The following is a 16,087-nucleotide window of genomic DNA, read 5'->3' as shown; positions in this document are numbered from 1 at the left end:
TACAAAAAAGGCGATAAAACGGATCCAAACAACTACCGTCTAGTAGCCCTTCTTGATAACGAGGCAAAATACTTTGCGGGTACAATCCTGGAGGAGATTGTCTCATGGGCGGACTCTGAGATTATACCTTTAAACCAGACTGGCTTCCGGAAAAACACTGGAACTACCACCAATATTCTGGCCATCTCACTAATGATCGACGCAGCTAAAACACGGAAATTGCCGCTGCACATATGCTACATTGATTTCAGTGCGGCATTTGATAACATTGATAGAGATAGACTCTGGTGGAAACTGGCACAATGGGGAATACCGCATTCCACGCTAAGCATGCTGAAGCTTCTCCATTCTGACACCTGGGTGCAGGTGAAGCTAGGAGGCGGCACACATCTATCATCTAAAGTCCGCACCACCAAAGGCCTTAAGCAAGGTTGTGTGCTCGCCCCAATATTGTTTAATTTGTATATGGCGGATCTACCAGGCATATTAAACACTTGCAATTCCCATTCCCCGAGGCTGGGAGGGAAATCTCTGAGCAACCTTCTGTACGCAGACGATGTCGTGCTACTGAGCCATACCTACATCGGCCTCAAGCAACTATTAATTCAAATGCATAGTTATGCCATGGAAAACAAACTAAAAATAAACTTGAGCAAAACTCGCACTATGTCAATAAACATACACAAAAAACCGCAGAAGATATGGACTCTGGGCGGCCAAAAAATTGAGCCAGCCTCGGACTATAAATATCTGGGAGTCATCTTCGACCAAGACGGTTCATTCTCACAGCAAAAGCTGGAAGCGAAAAGGAGAGCATCTTGTATTGCCGCCACATTAAAAAGCATAGCTAACCAACTAATAGGACCAATTTTGACTCCTTATCTGAAAATCATCCAGGCTAAGCTACTACCATCCATCTGCTATGGCAGTGAGGCTCTACGTGGGAGAGATGCCAAGAATCTGGATTTAATCCAGACAAAAGCTTACCGAACAATATTTTCGCTCCCGCCCTATACATCGTCCGCCCAACTCAGGCTGGAATTTGGACTACAAAAACAAGCTCTTGCAAGACAGGGAGCTTACATCATTTGCTGCCATAAACTTCGTTCTGCTACTACTAACACTTTAAATGAGCTGTTATGGCAAGACATTCAAAGCAGGGACGCATCTCAGGCAAGATCTTACTTGAAGACAGCCTTGGGGGCCACCAAACTAACGGAGATCTGGGATATGCAACTCGGACACAAAGCATTCAAAAAACTGGTTTGGAAAACTGTCAAAACTCTTTCACTACTAGAGGATAAAGAGTCATTTGCTAAAAGAAACCATGCATGGATGACCATAAACACATATAAATCCCTGACACCTCAACCATACTTCAGCCAGGGTTATCCCAAGACAATAAAACTGAAGTTTCTGAAATACAGACTAGGGGTCTTGCCTACTAGAGAGCACTTTCCACCTTTGCTCAGGATCAATGGCCACGATGCCTGCACCTTCTGCAATACAGAGAAGGGCGACATACTTCATATGACTTGCCTCTGCCAAGAGTTCAGGCCAGCACGCCAGCTGTTCTTAAAGGACCAGCTTAAACAAACAGTTAGGAACTCGCACTAGAAGGCAAGCAGTACTGGCTTGTCTTAACCCTGCAAACACAAAACTAAACTGCAGGTATGTAAAGTTCCTAGCGCTAATTGAGCAGAAACTGCCAAAAAACATTAAAACATATAGACGCCAATTTGAACTTATTGACACATGCTCTTACCCAAAAGGAATGCATCTGGAACTTTGTATTGGGCTTTTACTGTTTGCTTTTTTAATGATGTTTTAAAGATACAACTTCTTTTATGATATTAAACCTGTTCTGTAAAATGTTTGCACTGGTTTTAATTAACTATGCATAATAAAAATTACCTTACCACATCGTATTTTTCAGGTAAAAAATGATAATTTTTTGCAACGTGCCTAGCTGTGAATTTTGGACCCTAGCTCAGCCGCACCTAGGGAAACCTAGCAAACCTATAATTTTTTTTTAAACTAGACATCCAGGCGAATCTAGGATGGGGTGACTTGAGTGGCTCTCCCTAGGCTCTGTTACCCAAATTCCCGTGCAAAACTCAAACTTTGTCCCAAAAAACACATTTTCCTCGCATTTCTGTAATAGAAAGTTCTGGAATCTGTTGGGAGCCACCAACTTCCACCCACCCAGCATCCTCCCCACCCCCAAGTCTCCTGATATAAATGGTACCTCTCTTGCGTGGGAAGGCCTAGTGGCCGTGACAGGAAATGACCCAAAACATACAGTAGAGACTTCAAAATGATGGATTCCAAAAAGACCCAGTTTTGTCAGGGAGTGACTTGCGTTTTTGATCCCGGGCTCAGCGACCATCTATGGAAACCTACCAATCTCAGACATTTCTGAAAACAAGATCCTCTGAAGAATCTAGTGAGGTGTGACTTGTATGGATCCCTCAACGTTTTCCTACCCAGAATCTCCAGCAAACCTCAAATTGGGATCATCCGTGCTGGCACAGATGTCCACACGTGATACTTCACATGTGTGGGTGTCCACTGCAAAATCACGTAAAACGTATTTAAAAAAAATAAAATATAGTACTTAGAGTTCGCTGTGCTAGCCCCTTAATCCCTATGCTTTTAGCCCTTCCCAGGCACAGGCCCTTGGCCCACCCACACAAGTGAGGTATCATTTTACTTAAGAGACGGAGGGGAACACCGAGTGGTAGGACAATTGTGCCATCACAGTATTTATATATAGAAATAAGGAAAATTCGATTTTTTTTCAGCTAAATATAAGGTATGCAGGGGATTCTGATGAGGTAAAGGATGGGGCATCCAGGCGAGTCACACCTCCCTGGACTCTCATGGTGTCTGGTTTCAGAAATGTGCGAGTTTGGTAAGTATACCTAGATGGCCACAGAGCCCGGGACCAACCCCCCTTGTAAAACCAGGTCATTTTGTGTTCAATAATTTTGATGTTCCCGCAATAGGTTTTAGGCCATTGTCTAACGCATATACTTGGCCCTTCCACACAAGTGAGGGACTATTTTTATCGGCAGACCTGGGGGGACACGGGGTGGTAGGAAATTTGTGTCAGCATGGCAATCCCACAACTTTTCCACACAGAAATGTGAGAAAAATGTGGGGATTTCTTTCAGCTAAATTTGAGGTTTGCAGGGGATTCTGGGTAGGAAAATATAGGAGGATCTACGAAAGTCACACTTCTGTACACTCCAGAGTGGCTAGTTTTCTGAAATGTCTGGGACTGGTAAGCTTCCCTAGATGGTAGCCGAGCCAGAGCTCTAAAACGCAGGTGATGCCCTCGCGAAACAAGATCTTTTTGTAATCAATAATATTGAAGTCTCCACAGTATATTTTGGGCCGTTTTCTGTCACAGGCTCCAGCCTACCCACAAAATTGAGGTACAGTTTTTATCGGGAGACTTCGGGGACTGCTGGGTGGGTGGATGTTTGTGGATCCAAGCACATTCCAGAACTTCCCACCACAGAAATGTGAGGAAAATGTTTGTTTTACAAAGTTTGATGTTTGCAAGGGATTCTGGGTAATAGAACCTGGTTAAAGCTACAAAAGTCACCCCATCCTGGCTGGCCCTGGGTATCTTCTTTGCAAAAAGGTACAGGTTTCCTTAGGTTCCGGCAAAGCTAGGGTACAAAATCCACAGCCATGAACATAGCAAAAAAGGGTCAGTTTTTAGTGAAAAATGTGATGTTCCCATGTTGCATTTGGGTTGTTTCCCATCGCTGACACAAGGCTTACCCACACAAGTGAGGGACCATTTTTATCAAGAGACTTGGTGCAATGCTGAATGAAAGTTTGTGGCTCCCCGCAGATTCCAGAACTTTTCATCACAAAAATGGGAGACAAATGTGGGGTTTTTCTTCTAAATTTGAGGTTTGCAAGGGATTCTGGGTAACAGAACCTGGTGGGAGGCACATAAGTGACCCCATCCTGGATTCCCCTTGGTGTCTACTTTAACGAAATGTACAGGTGTGTAAGGTTTCCCTTGGTGCAGGATGTACTAGGGCCCAAAAACCACAGCTAGGCTCATTTAGAAAGGAAAGGGCGGTGCTTAGGGGGGGTTTCTGCTGCCCTGGGGGAGGGGTGGCAGATCAGGGGCTATTGCCCAAATATGCCCCCATGGGGGGGGGGGGACAAAAAGACTGACTTGTTTGGGGGGGGGGGGGGAGACATTGGCATTGAACTTAAAAAAAATCCCTGGTGCCTAGTGGGCTTTCTGCTCGGGGGGAGGGGGGCAGATAAGGGGCTATTGCCCTAGTCTACCTCCGGGGGGGACAGAAAGGCTGTGGCAAATCTTTGGGGGGAGGGGGCATCGACTTGCCCATTCTGGGCAGCCCCCACCCCTACATATAAAACAAGCATTGGAAATGCAATAGGTCTCGCATTAGGAAAGTTTGAGCTATTGGTCTTATAAATGACATTTTTTTATTTATGTTTTGTTTTTTAAAATAGCTAAATTAATAGCTTTGTCATTTACAATGCCAATAGTTATAACTTTCGCAAATGTGACACCTAAAGCATTTGTAACGCAACATGTTTTGTATTTACGTGACTTAGATGTATTGATATTACAAATAACAATGCTTTTTGATTTATTTAAATAATTAATACTTAAATAATGTATTTAATTTGTAATGGCAATAGCTTAAACTTTTGTAATTAACTTTTGTGAAGATTATGTTCAGTGTTTTTTATTCAATAACAGAAGTGAAATATTAACATTTTTTTGTGATTTTGTGATTTGTGATAAAGCTTGAAAACAGCTTGAAACATTGAAAGAACATATTTGAACCAGTGATGCTGTGGTGGTGCTGAGTGATGCTGTGGTGGTGCTGAGTGGTGCTGCTCAGTGAGATGGGAAGAGGGAGAAAAAGGAGAGCAGGGAGAGGGTAAAGAGAGGGAGAGAGGAGAGAGAGAGGGGGGAGAGAGAGACGGAGACGGGGAGAGAGGAGAGAGGAGAGGGAAGAGAGGGAAAGGAAGAGAGGGAGAGGGAAGTGAGGGAAAGGGAGAGAGGGTAGAGGGAGGTTATGAAGAGAGGGGGAGGACGAGAGCAAAGGACGGAGGGGGGAGAGAGGGGAGGGAGAGAGAGAGGAGAGCAGGCAGAGGGGGAGATGGAGAAAAAGGAGAGCAGGGGGAAGGTAAAGAGAGGGAGAGAGGAGAGAGAGGGGGAGAGAAGAGAGAGGAGAGAGAGGGTAAGAGGTGAGAGGAGAGAGGGGAGAAGGGAGAGGTGAGAGGAGAGAGGGGAGAAGGGAGAGGAGAGAGGGAGGGAGGGGGTGAGAGAGGAGAGAGGGAGAGGGAAGTGAGGGAAAGTGAGAGAGGTAGACGGAGAGAGGGAGAGTGAGAGAGAGGGAGGACGATAGGGAAGGAGGGAGAGGAGAGGGAGTGGAGTGAGAGAGGGAGAGAGAGAGAGAGAGAGAGAGGAGAGCAGGGAGAGGGATAGAGGAGGAGAGAGTGAGAACCATTTTATCGACGTATGTTTGCTGGCCCGGAAGTGGTGTATGCGTGCACGGTCTGCTCTTTTTGGAAGCACATACTCTTGCGTGTGGCACGCCCCTGCTCGCTCCCGCAAGGTGGATGCCGCCACAAGCATGAGTATGTGCTTCCAAAAAGAAAAGAGCGACGGCTAATGGTCCTCCTATGCAGAGCATGCGCGCTGCATAGGTTAGAGGGGAGAGAGTATTTAAAATGCCAGACAGAGACCAGTAGCAAAGGGATAAAACGAACATTTGGAGTGCTACATTAAATTGTCAAAGGGTTACAAACATAGTATAAAGTGTGGAGAGACCGGAGCAAGAAATTAATATATTTCAACAAAAAAAGTAAACAAAAAAAATAGTAAAAGATAGGAGACAGACCGATCTCTAGCTAAAAACAGCACAGAAGAGGAATATGGGAGGGGAAAGTCTAATATCTTAAGGCCATAAACGCAGTGAAAGGGGGAACGGGGAGACTGGCGAGAGAGACATTAAAATTATCGGAGGGGAAAAAACACTGAAGGTGGAAACGAGATAAGAGAGAATGATCAAAAACAAACAAAAGTAGTAGTAAATGGGAGATGTTAAAGAGGCCAGCATCCCAAGACATTAAATAAAGTACAAGTATGCTGCAGAATCGAAACATTAAATATTCCAGAGGTACGAACATCGTAGAACAAAGAGTCAATATGGGTATGACAGTTAAATACCTCATGTATACACAGACCATAGAAAATGAACAGGACAGCTATAAGAAAGACATGTAAATATCTAACAGTCATGAATACATTACCGGAGGAAAGAAACACAAACATCAGCGGCATAAACAAAACAGAATAGCAAACCAAACACGGAATGCTCTATGGATACACATACATACATACATACATACATACATATATATATATACATACATACACACACACACACACACACAATTAATAAAGGCGAAATGATGGAAACATTAAAATAAAAATTATATACTCCATAGCAGAGAGGGAAGAAGTAAATGCGAGTCATTTAAAAGCCGCGTGATGGACAAGTTCACAGGAGAGAGGGGAAATACGACTGATCTATAAATATGTGATGGGTGGAGCAGAGGACGTGAGAGACCATTATACCCTTTCACAAGCACTGTCAAAACAACCGTACAAGCTGTTGTAGATGTCTTGAGTGACCCACAAACAGCAGAAAGTGAACTGAGATCAATCATAAAATAATCCATAAACGAGCCCACCAACAGGCACGTTTATTTTGCAGATTTAATAGTAAAAACAACTAAAAATACAAAACACAGGCTTAGTACAGTTGTTGGTGTAAAAAAAAAAAAAAAACAATTCCAGCCTAATGCAAGCGCTAAGTCACAAATGTCCAAAATCAGACAGTAAGTAAATCACAGAGATAATCAATGAATTAAAATTACAAAATTTAAAATTGACTTAATAAAACAAAAATAATAATGTATGTGTAATGATGTCATTATTATTTGCAACGCCAATAGCTAACCGCTATCAGTAATGCGAGACATATTGCATTGCAAATGCTTGTTATTTAGGAGGCAAAGCCTATTTTCTGTCCCAGGCCGACCCTGCCCTACTCCTACATGGATGGACTGCTGCACACTGAGCACTGGAGACTTACACGTAGCTCAGCATACACAAGTGAAAGCATCAGCTTCTAAATAGATTCTTGGACTCCTCCGATGAACATCTAGACTTAAGTCAGGAGAATACATAAGTGCAGAGGTCTCGAACGTTACCGCCTTTAAATACCGCGCTGGCTAAAAAAGTGTTTATTTCAGCACCACGGTATGAACAGAAATCTTCATAGCTCTGCCATTCTCAAGCTTGTTTACAGAAACACTCACAAAAGCGACCAGCTGAATGGAGTCACTGCTACAAGGTGGGATGTATCAGTTGCATAAATGGAATAAAGCTAGCAGATTAACATGACGTATTATTGTTGCTGATTTTGGAACTCCTACATAATATAATGCTACACACCGAAATGAACTATGCTGCTCTTCCCTGTAGTATGTGACTTAGTGAAAAAGGCATCCCATGCCAAACACAACAAAAGTCTGACACCAAAAGTCGAAACTATCAACTGTATAAAACAGAGATCAGAAAAATCAAAAGGACTGTTAGAATTAGAAACAAACTGAATGCCCATACCTCCCTTGCAACGTAACGAGTAGCTGTTCTACCTTCTTTTGCCCTTTTTGCAAACTCAATGCAAAATAATCTACAAACATTCAGACCGGCAGAAGTTCGGTACACGGAAGTAAAATTATTGGGTAAGAGGAAATGAGGAGACTGTCTGAATGAATGTGACAAGAGAACAGCCTAATAGAGCAAGACGGAGGGCATTGCTGTGGGGAAGGGGGATGAGAAATGCGTCTCGGCCGCAGCAGGGGGCGGAGCAGGGAGAGCGGCCTTTTAAGTGCAATTCACACGGCCGGCCGGCCGGCCGTGAAAGCCTTAAAAATGGGGCATTAATACTGGTGATAGTAAGTAACGCAACAGGAACTTCAATTGCTCGTGGCATCGGAATTGCTGATTCGGTGGCACTACGCCTAGACATTTGCCAAATGGTATCTAAGACAACATCAGTTTTACAGAAGTGCACATCAAATGACGTGTTAAGAAGGACGCACTGAGCAGCGTTGTCTATCGGAAGCCATCACTGACTTAATCCTGACAGGCGTACAGCTCGGGCAGTGAACATGCCAACTGCAAGAGGGCTGTGAATCTCAGAACCAAGCGGAACATCGAGTAAATGTGTGCGCAGAGTTTTTTTTTTTTAAACCAATGGGAGGATTAGGAATCATCGCTGTTGTTGAGAAATTTGCTTAAAAATGTTGAGGTTATAGAAGTGCATGTTTTCGGGAAGCATTTTTCCAAAAGATGTTTAGAACAGTTATTCTTCAGTCCCGGCTCTTTGTTTCTTTATGGAAAGCTATATATATCTATACTGGAAAAACAGACCGGCGAAAATAATGTGGCAATCTTTATTCTTCAGCCCACTGAGGGTGCATGAGGAGGGAGGAGAAATGAGTCTTGGCCGCAGCAGGGGGCGGAGCAGAGAGCGGCCTTTGAAATGCACTTCACACGGCCGGCAAACTGAAAGCACGGCCGGCCGTGAAAGCCTTTGATGCCACAGGGGGTGGAGCGACACCAAGCTGGGCAACAGATGGCTGACAATTTGATGCTGTGCACGCGCATTTTAGGTCAATGCGCTTGCGCATTGACCTAAAAGCGCACGGGCACAGCACCAAATCGCCAGTTAGTTAAAGTCTGTTTAAAGCCCTATAGTCTCGCTCCGCTCAATGCGCATGCGCATTGATAGGTCACGAGGCCTACAAATCCCTGGTGCCTCGTGGGCTTTCTGAACCCCCCCCTTTACGGGGCAGATCAGGTACTATATCCCCCATCTGCCTCCCAGAAAGGGCAGACAGACTGGAATTGTTTGGGTATTGTGGGGGCATTGGCATGCCCATTTTGGGCAGCCCCCACCCCTCCATATAAAAAAAGAAAATTACATACATTAATGTACCAAAAAAGAAAAATTGAGGTAATGAAAATATAATAAAATACAGTTTCACTGTAAAGCTTAGAATCCTACTCACCTCGCAGGTTGCAATGCTGAAATTAAATATCTTGAAATCAGTCACCATATAAAGTATTGATCATCGCTACTTCTGAAACTTTGAATCACTAATTGGTAAATTGTTGCTGGTGCAGATGAAACTACATTTATATGAAAATAGAAAGTAACAAAACACTTTGTTGACTACTTGTGTACATTTGAAGCTACTCAAATACAAAAATAAGAATATTTTAAACCAACTAAAACTGAATAAATATTAGAATTTTTTTAATCTTCTTTCATTCACCCACGTCTATCGTTTTTGATCCATTACAAGCTGAATTAGAAGGGAAAATCAGGCACATAAAGTCATAAATTCAAATCTATTTTCAGGGTATTCTCTATCCAAGAGTTACGGAATCGGAGGCTTAGGTCATCTTGTGCTATTTGTTTGAATGACAGTCCTTTACACCCTGCTTCCAATTCAGAATAGAATAGGCATTGAGTAATGGGCCAGTCAACTTCAGTTGCTAGCTCTCTTGTCCTGTTAGTGACCGAATTTGTTGTCTGATCAAACATGCACATCCATCCGAAAATTAATGTGCTTAAGTGACAGACCTCATGGACCAGTCCATTTGTTTTCCATCTTTCTCCTTTTAAAGACCACTTTTATTTCTCTTCTTCTATTCTTTGCATTTCACTTTTTTTTTTTTAGAGGTTAATCTAATTCAACACTGTGCTAATAGGCCGCTAATTGGCTACTCATTTATTTATTTATTTTCTTGTATAGCGCAGGATTGGACCCCCTGAAGGGTATCTCCGCGCTTTCCATCCCACGCGGCCATCACCATATTTTTAAGTAACTAACTTTATTTTAAAACATTTTATTTATAATTGCATTTTCAAAATGAATTACACAAGTTATTACATTGGTAATCGATTAAATGTAATTACACCTATATATTAAAACTAAGTAAAAAAATGCCTCAATGTACTTTTCATAATGTCTGCAAATTCTAATATAACAACTATTAATTGCCATTATTATAAGTAGTTTTTTTTCAAAACAATTGTTAAACATTCTTTAAAAAACCTTAACCCAAAATTACTAACCATTGTTTCACATTAAAAAAGCATTATCTCTCGTATCACTCCCCACTCCTGAACACTAAAAACCCATTGCGCCCCAAATCATTTACCACCATTGAACCCTAAAAAAAACCTTACCCCATAACTATAATTATTCCAGACTCTTAGGTAAACCCTTTCCCTTAAAACACCACCCACTCCTTAACCCTTCAAGAGCCCTTCTGTTTGCATGACAAAGGTAAAATTAATTTGACTATAAATTGAATGTTTAAACAAATTATACACAACAATGTTTACAAAACAAACTTATGAAATGTAACAAATGATAGATTTAAAATACCCATGTGTAAAGAAAGTTCCATTTAATTTCTATTAATAAAATGTAGATTTCTTTACATTTTTTGTGTATTAGAAAAAGCGAATTTTGGTTTAATAATGTTTGAGGCATTTGATGGATATCCATGATACTTTACCAAAAAAAAAAAAACAAGTGTGGTGGAGGTTATCTCTGACACTGACAAGCTGAGGCTAAGAAAAGGCAGGGGTCTCAACACATTGATTAGCCATATTAATTCCACATAAGAAATTTTTCTCGCTCATACAGAAAAAAAACTGTTCAACTGAATTAGACAACAAATTTACCAACAAATTAGAACTTTATTAAAAAAACATGCTTTTTATTTTATTTAGTGTAAATCATTTCAGCCATTTAGGAAGTTCAAAGTTAAAAATGTGCTCATTGGGCCTGAAGAGGTTAACGTTTGGGTGCATCTGGACGGTTCGTCATATGGTGGCCCAGTGGCACCAAGAATCCCATGAATAGCTCCCTCCCATTGGCAGGGAGAGACTTTTCTCCAGTCAACTATTTCGGTGCTGTGAAACTTTGACCAGTCCAGAGCAATCTGATGAGCTAGCTTCAACTGAGGAGAAAATGTTGATGCCACTATTATGCAACTGGGGGACTCTGTCCATGTGTCCTGAAAAAGGACATGAGAGGGCAGTGTAGGGTCACCTTGACCCACCTGCTACTGCGGGAGGACCCAGAACAACAGAGTCAAAATAAAAAAATATATATATAAAAGGTTATTGTATTGTGGTACTCCTGCAGGGCACTGTGCGATGTTCCCATGGGGTTTCACAGAAACATGGGTCCTGTGGTCTCTGTGCCACTGGAGTCCAGCTATCCTGGCTGGTGAGGGGTGAAATCCCAAAACCGGTTCTAGGATGCTTGTTTCCAGTCCAGGGAGGACTTGGCCTGGCAGTTCGGGCAGGACTGTTGAGTACAGGGTCAAGACTGATATGCATATGACTGGATTCAAACTGGAATGGCATGGTGAGCAAGAAAACAATGGATTTAGGCCCGGATCTCTGTACTGGGGTGAATGTATGACATTGTTCGGCATTCTGTCCATCAATTGTTCATTTTGCATGTATCACAGAAAATGCCACAAAAGCTTCACTCCTACTGTGCTTTGTAAGATTCCCCTAGAAAGCTTGCACAGCCCTGTGGCACCATGGGAGTTAAGCTTGAGATTTGGCAAAAACTGAGTACTGTAATACCTTAACAAAAATAAAAATGGAAACAAAATGTGGGATTACTTTCGCCAGGGGAGGGTGTGTGTGACAGCGGCTAATCAAAGGCTATGTGTAGCAGGGGGTTGGGTTGGAGTATGGAAAATCCAAGCTGCACACTGCCAAAGGCTCTAAGCTGCAGTTATCTGGCCATCGGAAGTGGGATTGTGTACAGAGCTTTACCTTGCATTGCACAGCAGGGAAGATGGCTGAATAAGATTATTTTTAAAGCACAGTAATTAATTGGGGAAAAAAAACAAAGGTTAAAGTAAAATTATAGCTAGGTATAGTAATAAGATCTTATGTTAAAAAAAAAAAAGAACTTCACTGAGAAAAAAAACAAAGTTTAAAGCAACGTTATAACTGGGTGTTGAATTGAGATAAACCAACTTTTAAAAAGGAATCAAAAAGACGGAAGATTACCAGCTATAGCTTACTTAGCCAACTAGAACATAGTTCAATTACATCATTGACAATATTACTGATATTTGATATAGCAATTGATGACATCATACTTCCATTGTGACAAGGGCCTATACTGTTTGCAGAATTGAAGCAATTCAACTTGTTACATATGTGATAATTTTCTATTCATTTATGTATCAAGCCTCCTAAAGACTTCATATGACCCAGGTTGACTGGTATGAATTTGCCAATGACAAGACACCTTCAGCCTGGTCCCATAGACATCCCTCTGTATTTTAGTAAAATACACTACACACATTCCTAAGATGGCCACAATGGTACATAACCTTGCAGCCATGTTTGCGAAACTAGTGTGGCAAAAACCGCCTCAAATAGGACACCCCTACATTCTCCATTATTCACACTCTTCAATACCTCAAAATCTACAAATTTCTGTTAATAAACATCCACACCTTGTGAATGTTGTAACTACTTAGAATTTACACATACACTGTATTACAACTATTTAACATGGGTATGCATCCAGATATCCAGTTGTGGAAAATCTACCGTCAAAAGAAGCTTAGGGCTTTCTCACAGATTTTCATTTTTTTCTTTTTTAAAGGCTTTAGCATGAAGCCACAACCTACTTTCAAACATACCCCTGGAACCCACATCAGCTGCACTCAGCCTTTACCTTTAACATGGAGTAATACCTGCAACCCATTTTTTTCTGGTTTGTAAATGGTGCCCCATACCTTTCAACATGCATAATCTCACTTGCCTCCAAGACTTGCTCTATTTCGATGCTATGGACCACATGTTAACACCAATCATGGTATATAGTTTATGGGTGTAATCGGTTAGGTCATCGGTTAGGTCTTCAATGATGTAATTGAACAGGTCATGAGTGAAGAAATATATGAGGTCAAAAGAAGTGAAATGCCAGAGAGGAAGTTGTAGTTAGTGCAGTAATCTGTAACTCGTTAATTTCAGTGTTTTGTTTTTGAAACGTAAGGTTTTATCTTACTTCACCTCACTAGAAGATCACGTTGAGATTTGGTTTACTTAGTGAAATTTTTATTATTTTGATCCATGCGATGCAAAGGTACCGATGTAATTGCAGCATTGCCCTTCATCCGTCCTTTAATTTAAAATTGCCAAGCAATTAAGAAGCACCTTCATTTTCAAAGAAAAGCCAGCCCCTTTGGCTTGGTTGGCAATGCTTGTTGGATGAAGTACTGCGATATACTGACATGCAATGTAGAAAATTCCAGTAGACAACAGGTGCTTGGGGTTTCGAGTATTTTTTCTGTAAGTGTGAAAATTAATACCAGTGGTTGAATGACCCCACACTTTTCAATATCAAGGGCATCTATGGCAGGGATGTGGTGTTAGGTAGCTTTCCGGACACAAGATTTAATCCCAGAGAGGTCCTAAGACTTCCCATTGGAATAAGATCAATCATACGATATTTTTATTATTATTATACTTATAAAGCGCACTATCACCTGACAGGCATCCTGGCGCTAGTAACTCGACATGATATACATCCGCTAGACCCTACTGTAGCTAACCCCTACATCTTGGGAAGCAGCCATTTTTTAACCTCCTTCTAAACGGAAGGAGATCACTGATTTGTCTCAGCTCCAAAGGTACGGTGTTCCAGAGCTTTGCAGCCGCGACCCCAAAGGATCTACCACCAGCTCTAACTTTTTTCTCTTCTAACATAGTATCTTCAAATCAGTCATTGGTGCTCCATGCCTACTCACTTCAGGCACAATCTAAACTGCAGTTAAATCAAAATCCAACACCCTCTCAAAGGAGGTGCCAATTATACAAACATTATACTCACTCCGCAGGAGCCTGTTAAAGAAAATAGAAAAACAAGCATGCATACGAGCATGTCACCTATGTCAAGGAAAATTTTATTAAAAAAACACAGCGCGAATACAGTGATCACAAAATATAAAATGGCACCTTACCTAGTTAAAAGCAAGCAGTTAGCTGCACCAATGCACCTCCAAAAGGAAAATGGCAGATGACAATCAGACCTGAAACCTTGGGGTTGATTTTCTGTGAAGCAAATAAATGAGATCAAGTCATTAATGAAGGTTTTAAAGGCTTTACTGTCCTCAAAACGTATTTACATCGGTGGCTACATGCAGCGTTGTATTTAGCACTCCATTCTGGAATATCTAGATGACCAGTTATAAATGGTTTCTCCTGAACTAATTTGCTGGCTCATGTGTTTTCTGACATTTTGTAAGTTAATGCAGAGAAGACTGTGGTGACATCTTGTAACTAGTTATTGGTATTTCTGGGTGACCATTTTGTATCACAATTTTTATTTTATCAGCTAATTTCCTTTTTTTCCCCCAGTGGTTATGTAGTGTCCGTTAACAAAAACCCAAGCCACAACTCTATCCATTTGGTACCGGGGTCAACTAGGATAGAGCGAAACGCAAAACCCTTCAGGCTTTTAAACCTTAGCTCATGGGCTTTAACTCAGGGCCACTGATTTTACACGATTCTGTTCTGGCTTCGTTCTTTACAGGATTATGTACTTGGTTCAACAGCCAGAACTTCAGCACATCGCACTGCACAGCTCAACAGTACTTTGGATGTGGCATATAGAAGACACGCATTTGTTTTTCCTTTTTTACAAAGTTTTAAATAGCACGAACTTGACCTGAAGGTATTTGGTATCAGAGCGCTTTACATAGCACCAGCTGCGTTACATGAGGACACATTCATTTTTGTTAGGCACAGGGAGATTAAGTGAATTGCCCAGAATCAAAGGATGTTCAGTGTCATTGCAAGACTCAAACCCGGTTCCCCAGATTCGAGGTAGCAGTTAAGCCAACTCCTCACCCCTGTTAATTATTTTCCTCTCAAAACAGCCCTTGCATTATTCCATTATGCAATAATGCATGTTTAATAGTCACGCATGCATCAGAGGCAGCAGACCTAAAGTCTTCAAGATCTCTTATGACATCTTTATTAAATACATTTGGCTATCCTGGACTACCACTCAAATTATAGATGTTTCAGTTCCTCAATGCTGAAGCTTCCAACGACCAGCTAAAACCTAGCAAATCAGATGCAAATTAGCAGGGTTCCTTGCATCTAAAATCAAAGAGAAATTATTCAATCAAGGAATCATAGGACACAGTTGCCCTGGGCTGACCCATAAGCATTGGATGCAACTCCTCTTTTCCCATTACCCCTGCTCAGGACCGTAGAGGAAACTATGTATGAAGTCCGGTCACTCACTAACACTTGACCGAGTGGTAGACACCTATTCAATCAACAAAGTTCCTATACCTTACTTACTTACTGGTCTGTTTAACCTTCAAAAGCTACTGGCATACTTCCCACTCAAAGGAATAGCAGCATGGTAGCACCAATTCTGAAAAAAGAAATGCTGGACAGCACGATGGTTGACACTGATTGACTGGCTAATGCTTCTTCCAGGAGTAAAACTTTCTCATGGATATAATTCTGATAAGGGACTCAGTCTATATGGAAGAGTCTTTCTTGCTCAGTGCAGTGCAGCTTGGTTTCTAGATTGCCAAAATCACTCTTCAAACGTGCTAGTTGTGCTGACCAGCAAGTCCCACAGGGATCTTCTGCTGCTAGCAAATTTATCTTGTTCATGGGAGGACATGTAGGTAGCTGTCGACTAAAACGTAGCAAGGTATTCCTCTGTACTTACATACGAATGAGAAACTTCTCTGCCTTCAAGAAAGCTTTAAAGTATGTCAATGCAGATCCTACCATCATTCACCCGTTTTTGTAGTCTGTTTACACTGATCAAACTCTTTAGCAGAAAGATGGCTATCTGAGTAAATGTAAGTGTTTTAGAAATATTAAAAAGAAAAATTAGCTATATAAACCAG

The 16,087-nt window shown here is 41.5% G+C and overlaps 1 protein-coding gene across 1 annotated transcript in view; it reads right to left on the bottom strand.

Moving 5' to 3' along the window:
* The window catches only part of LOC144799696 (DNA topoisomerase I, mitochondrial-like), a 1,324,061-nt gene that overhangs the window by 1,170,481 nt on the left and 137,493 nt on the right, over positions 1 to 16,087 (bottom strand). The window contains exon 2 of the mRNA XM_078671191.1: positions 14,171 to 14,261. The gene's annotated coding sequence lies outside the window, so the exon portion shown is untranslated. The remainder of the gene's footprint in view (positions 1 to 14,170; positions 14,262 to 16,087) is intronic.

Source organism: Lissotriton helveticus, chromosome 12 (genome assembly GCF_964261635.1).
Source record: "Lissotriton helveticus chromosome 12, aLisHel1.1, whole genome shotgun sequence".
In the NCBI taxonomy this organism is placed as follows: domain Eukaryota; kingdom Metazoa; phylum Chordata; class Amphibia; order Caudata; family Salamandridae; genus Lissotriton; species Lissotriton helveticus.
The sequence above is the reverse complement of the archived record's forward strand: the minus strand, read 5'-3'. Positions and strand labels throughout refer to the sequence as shown.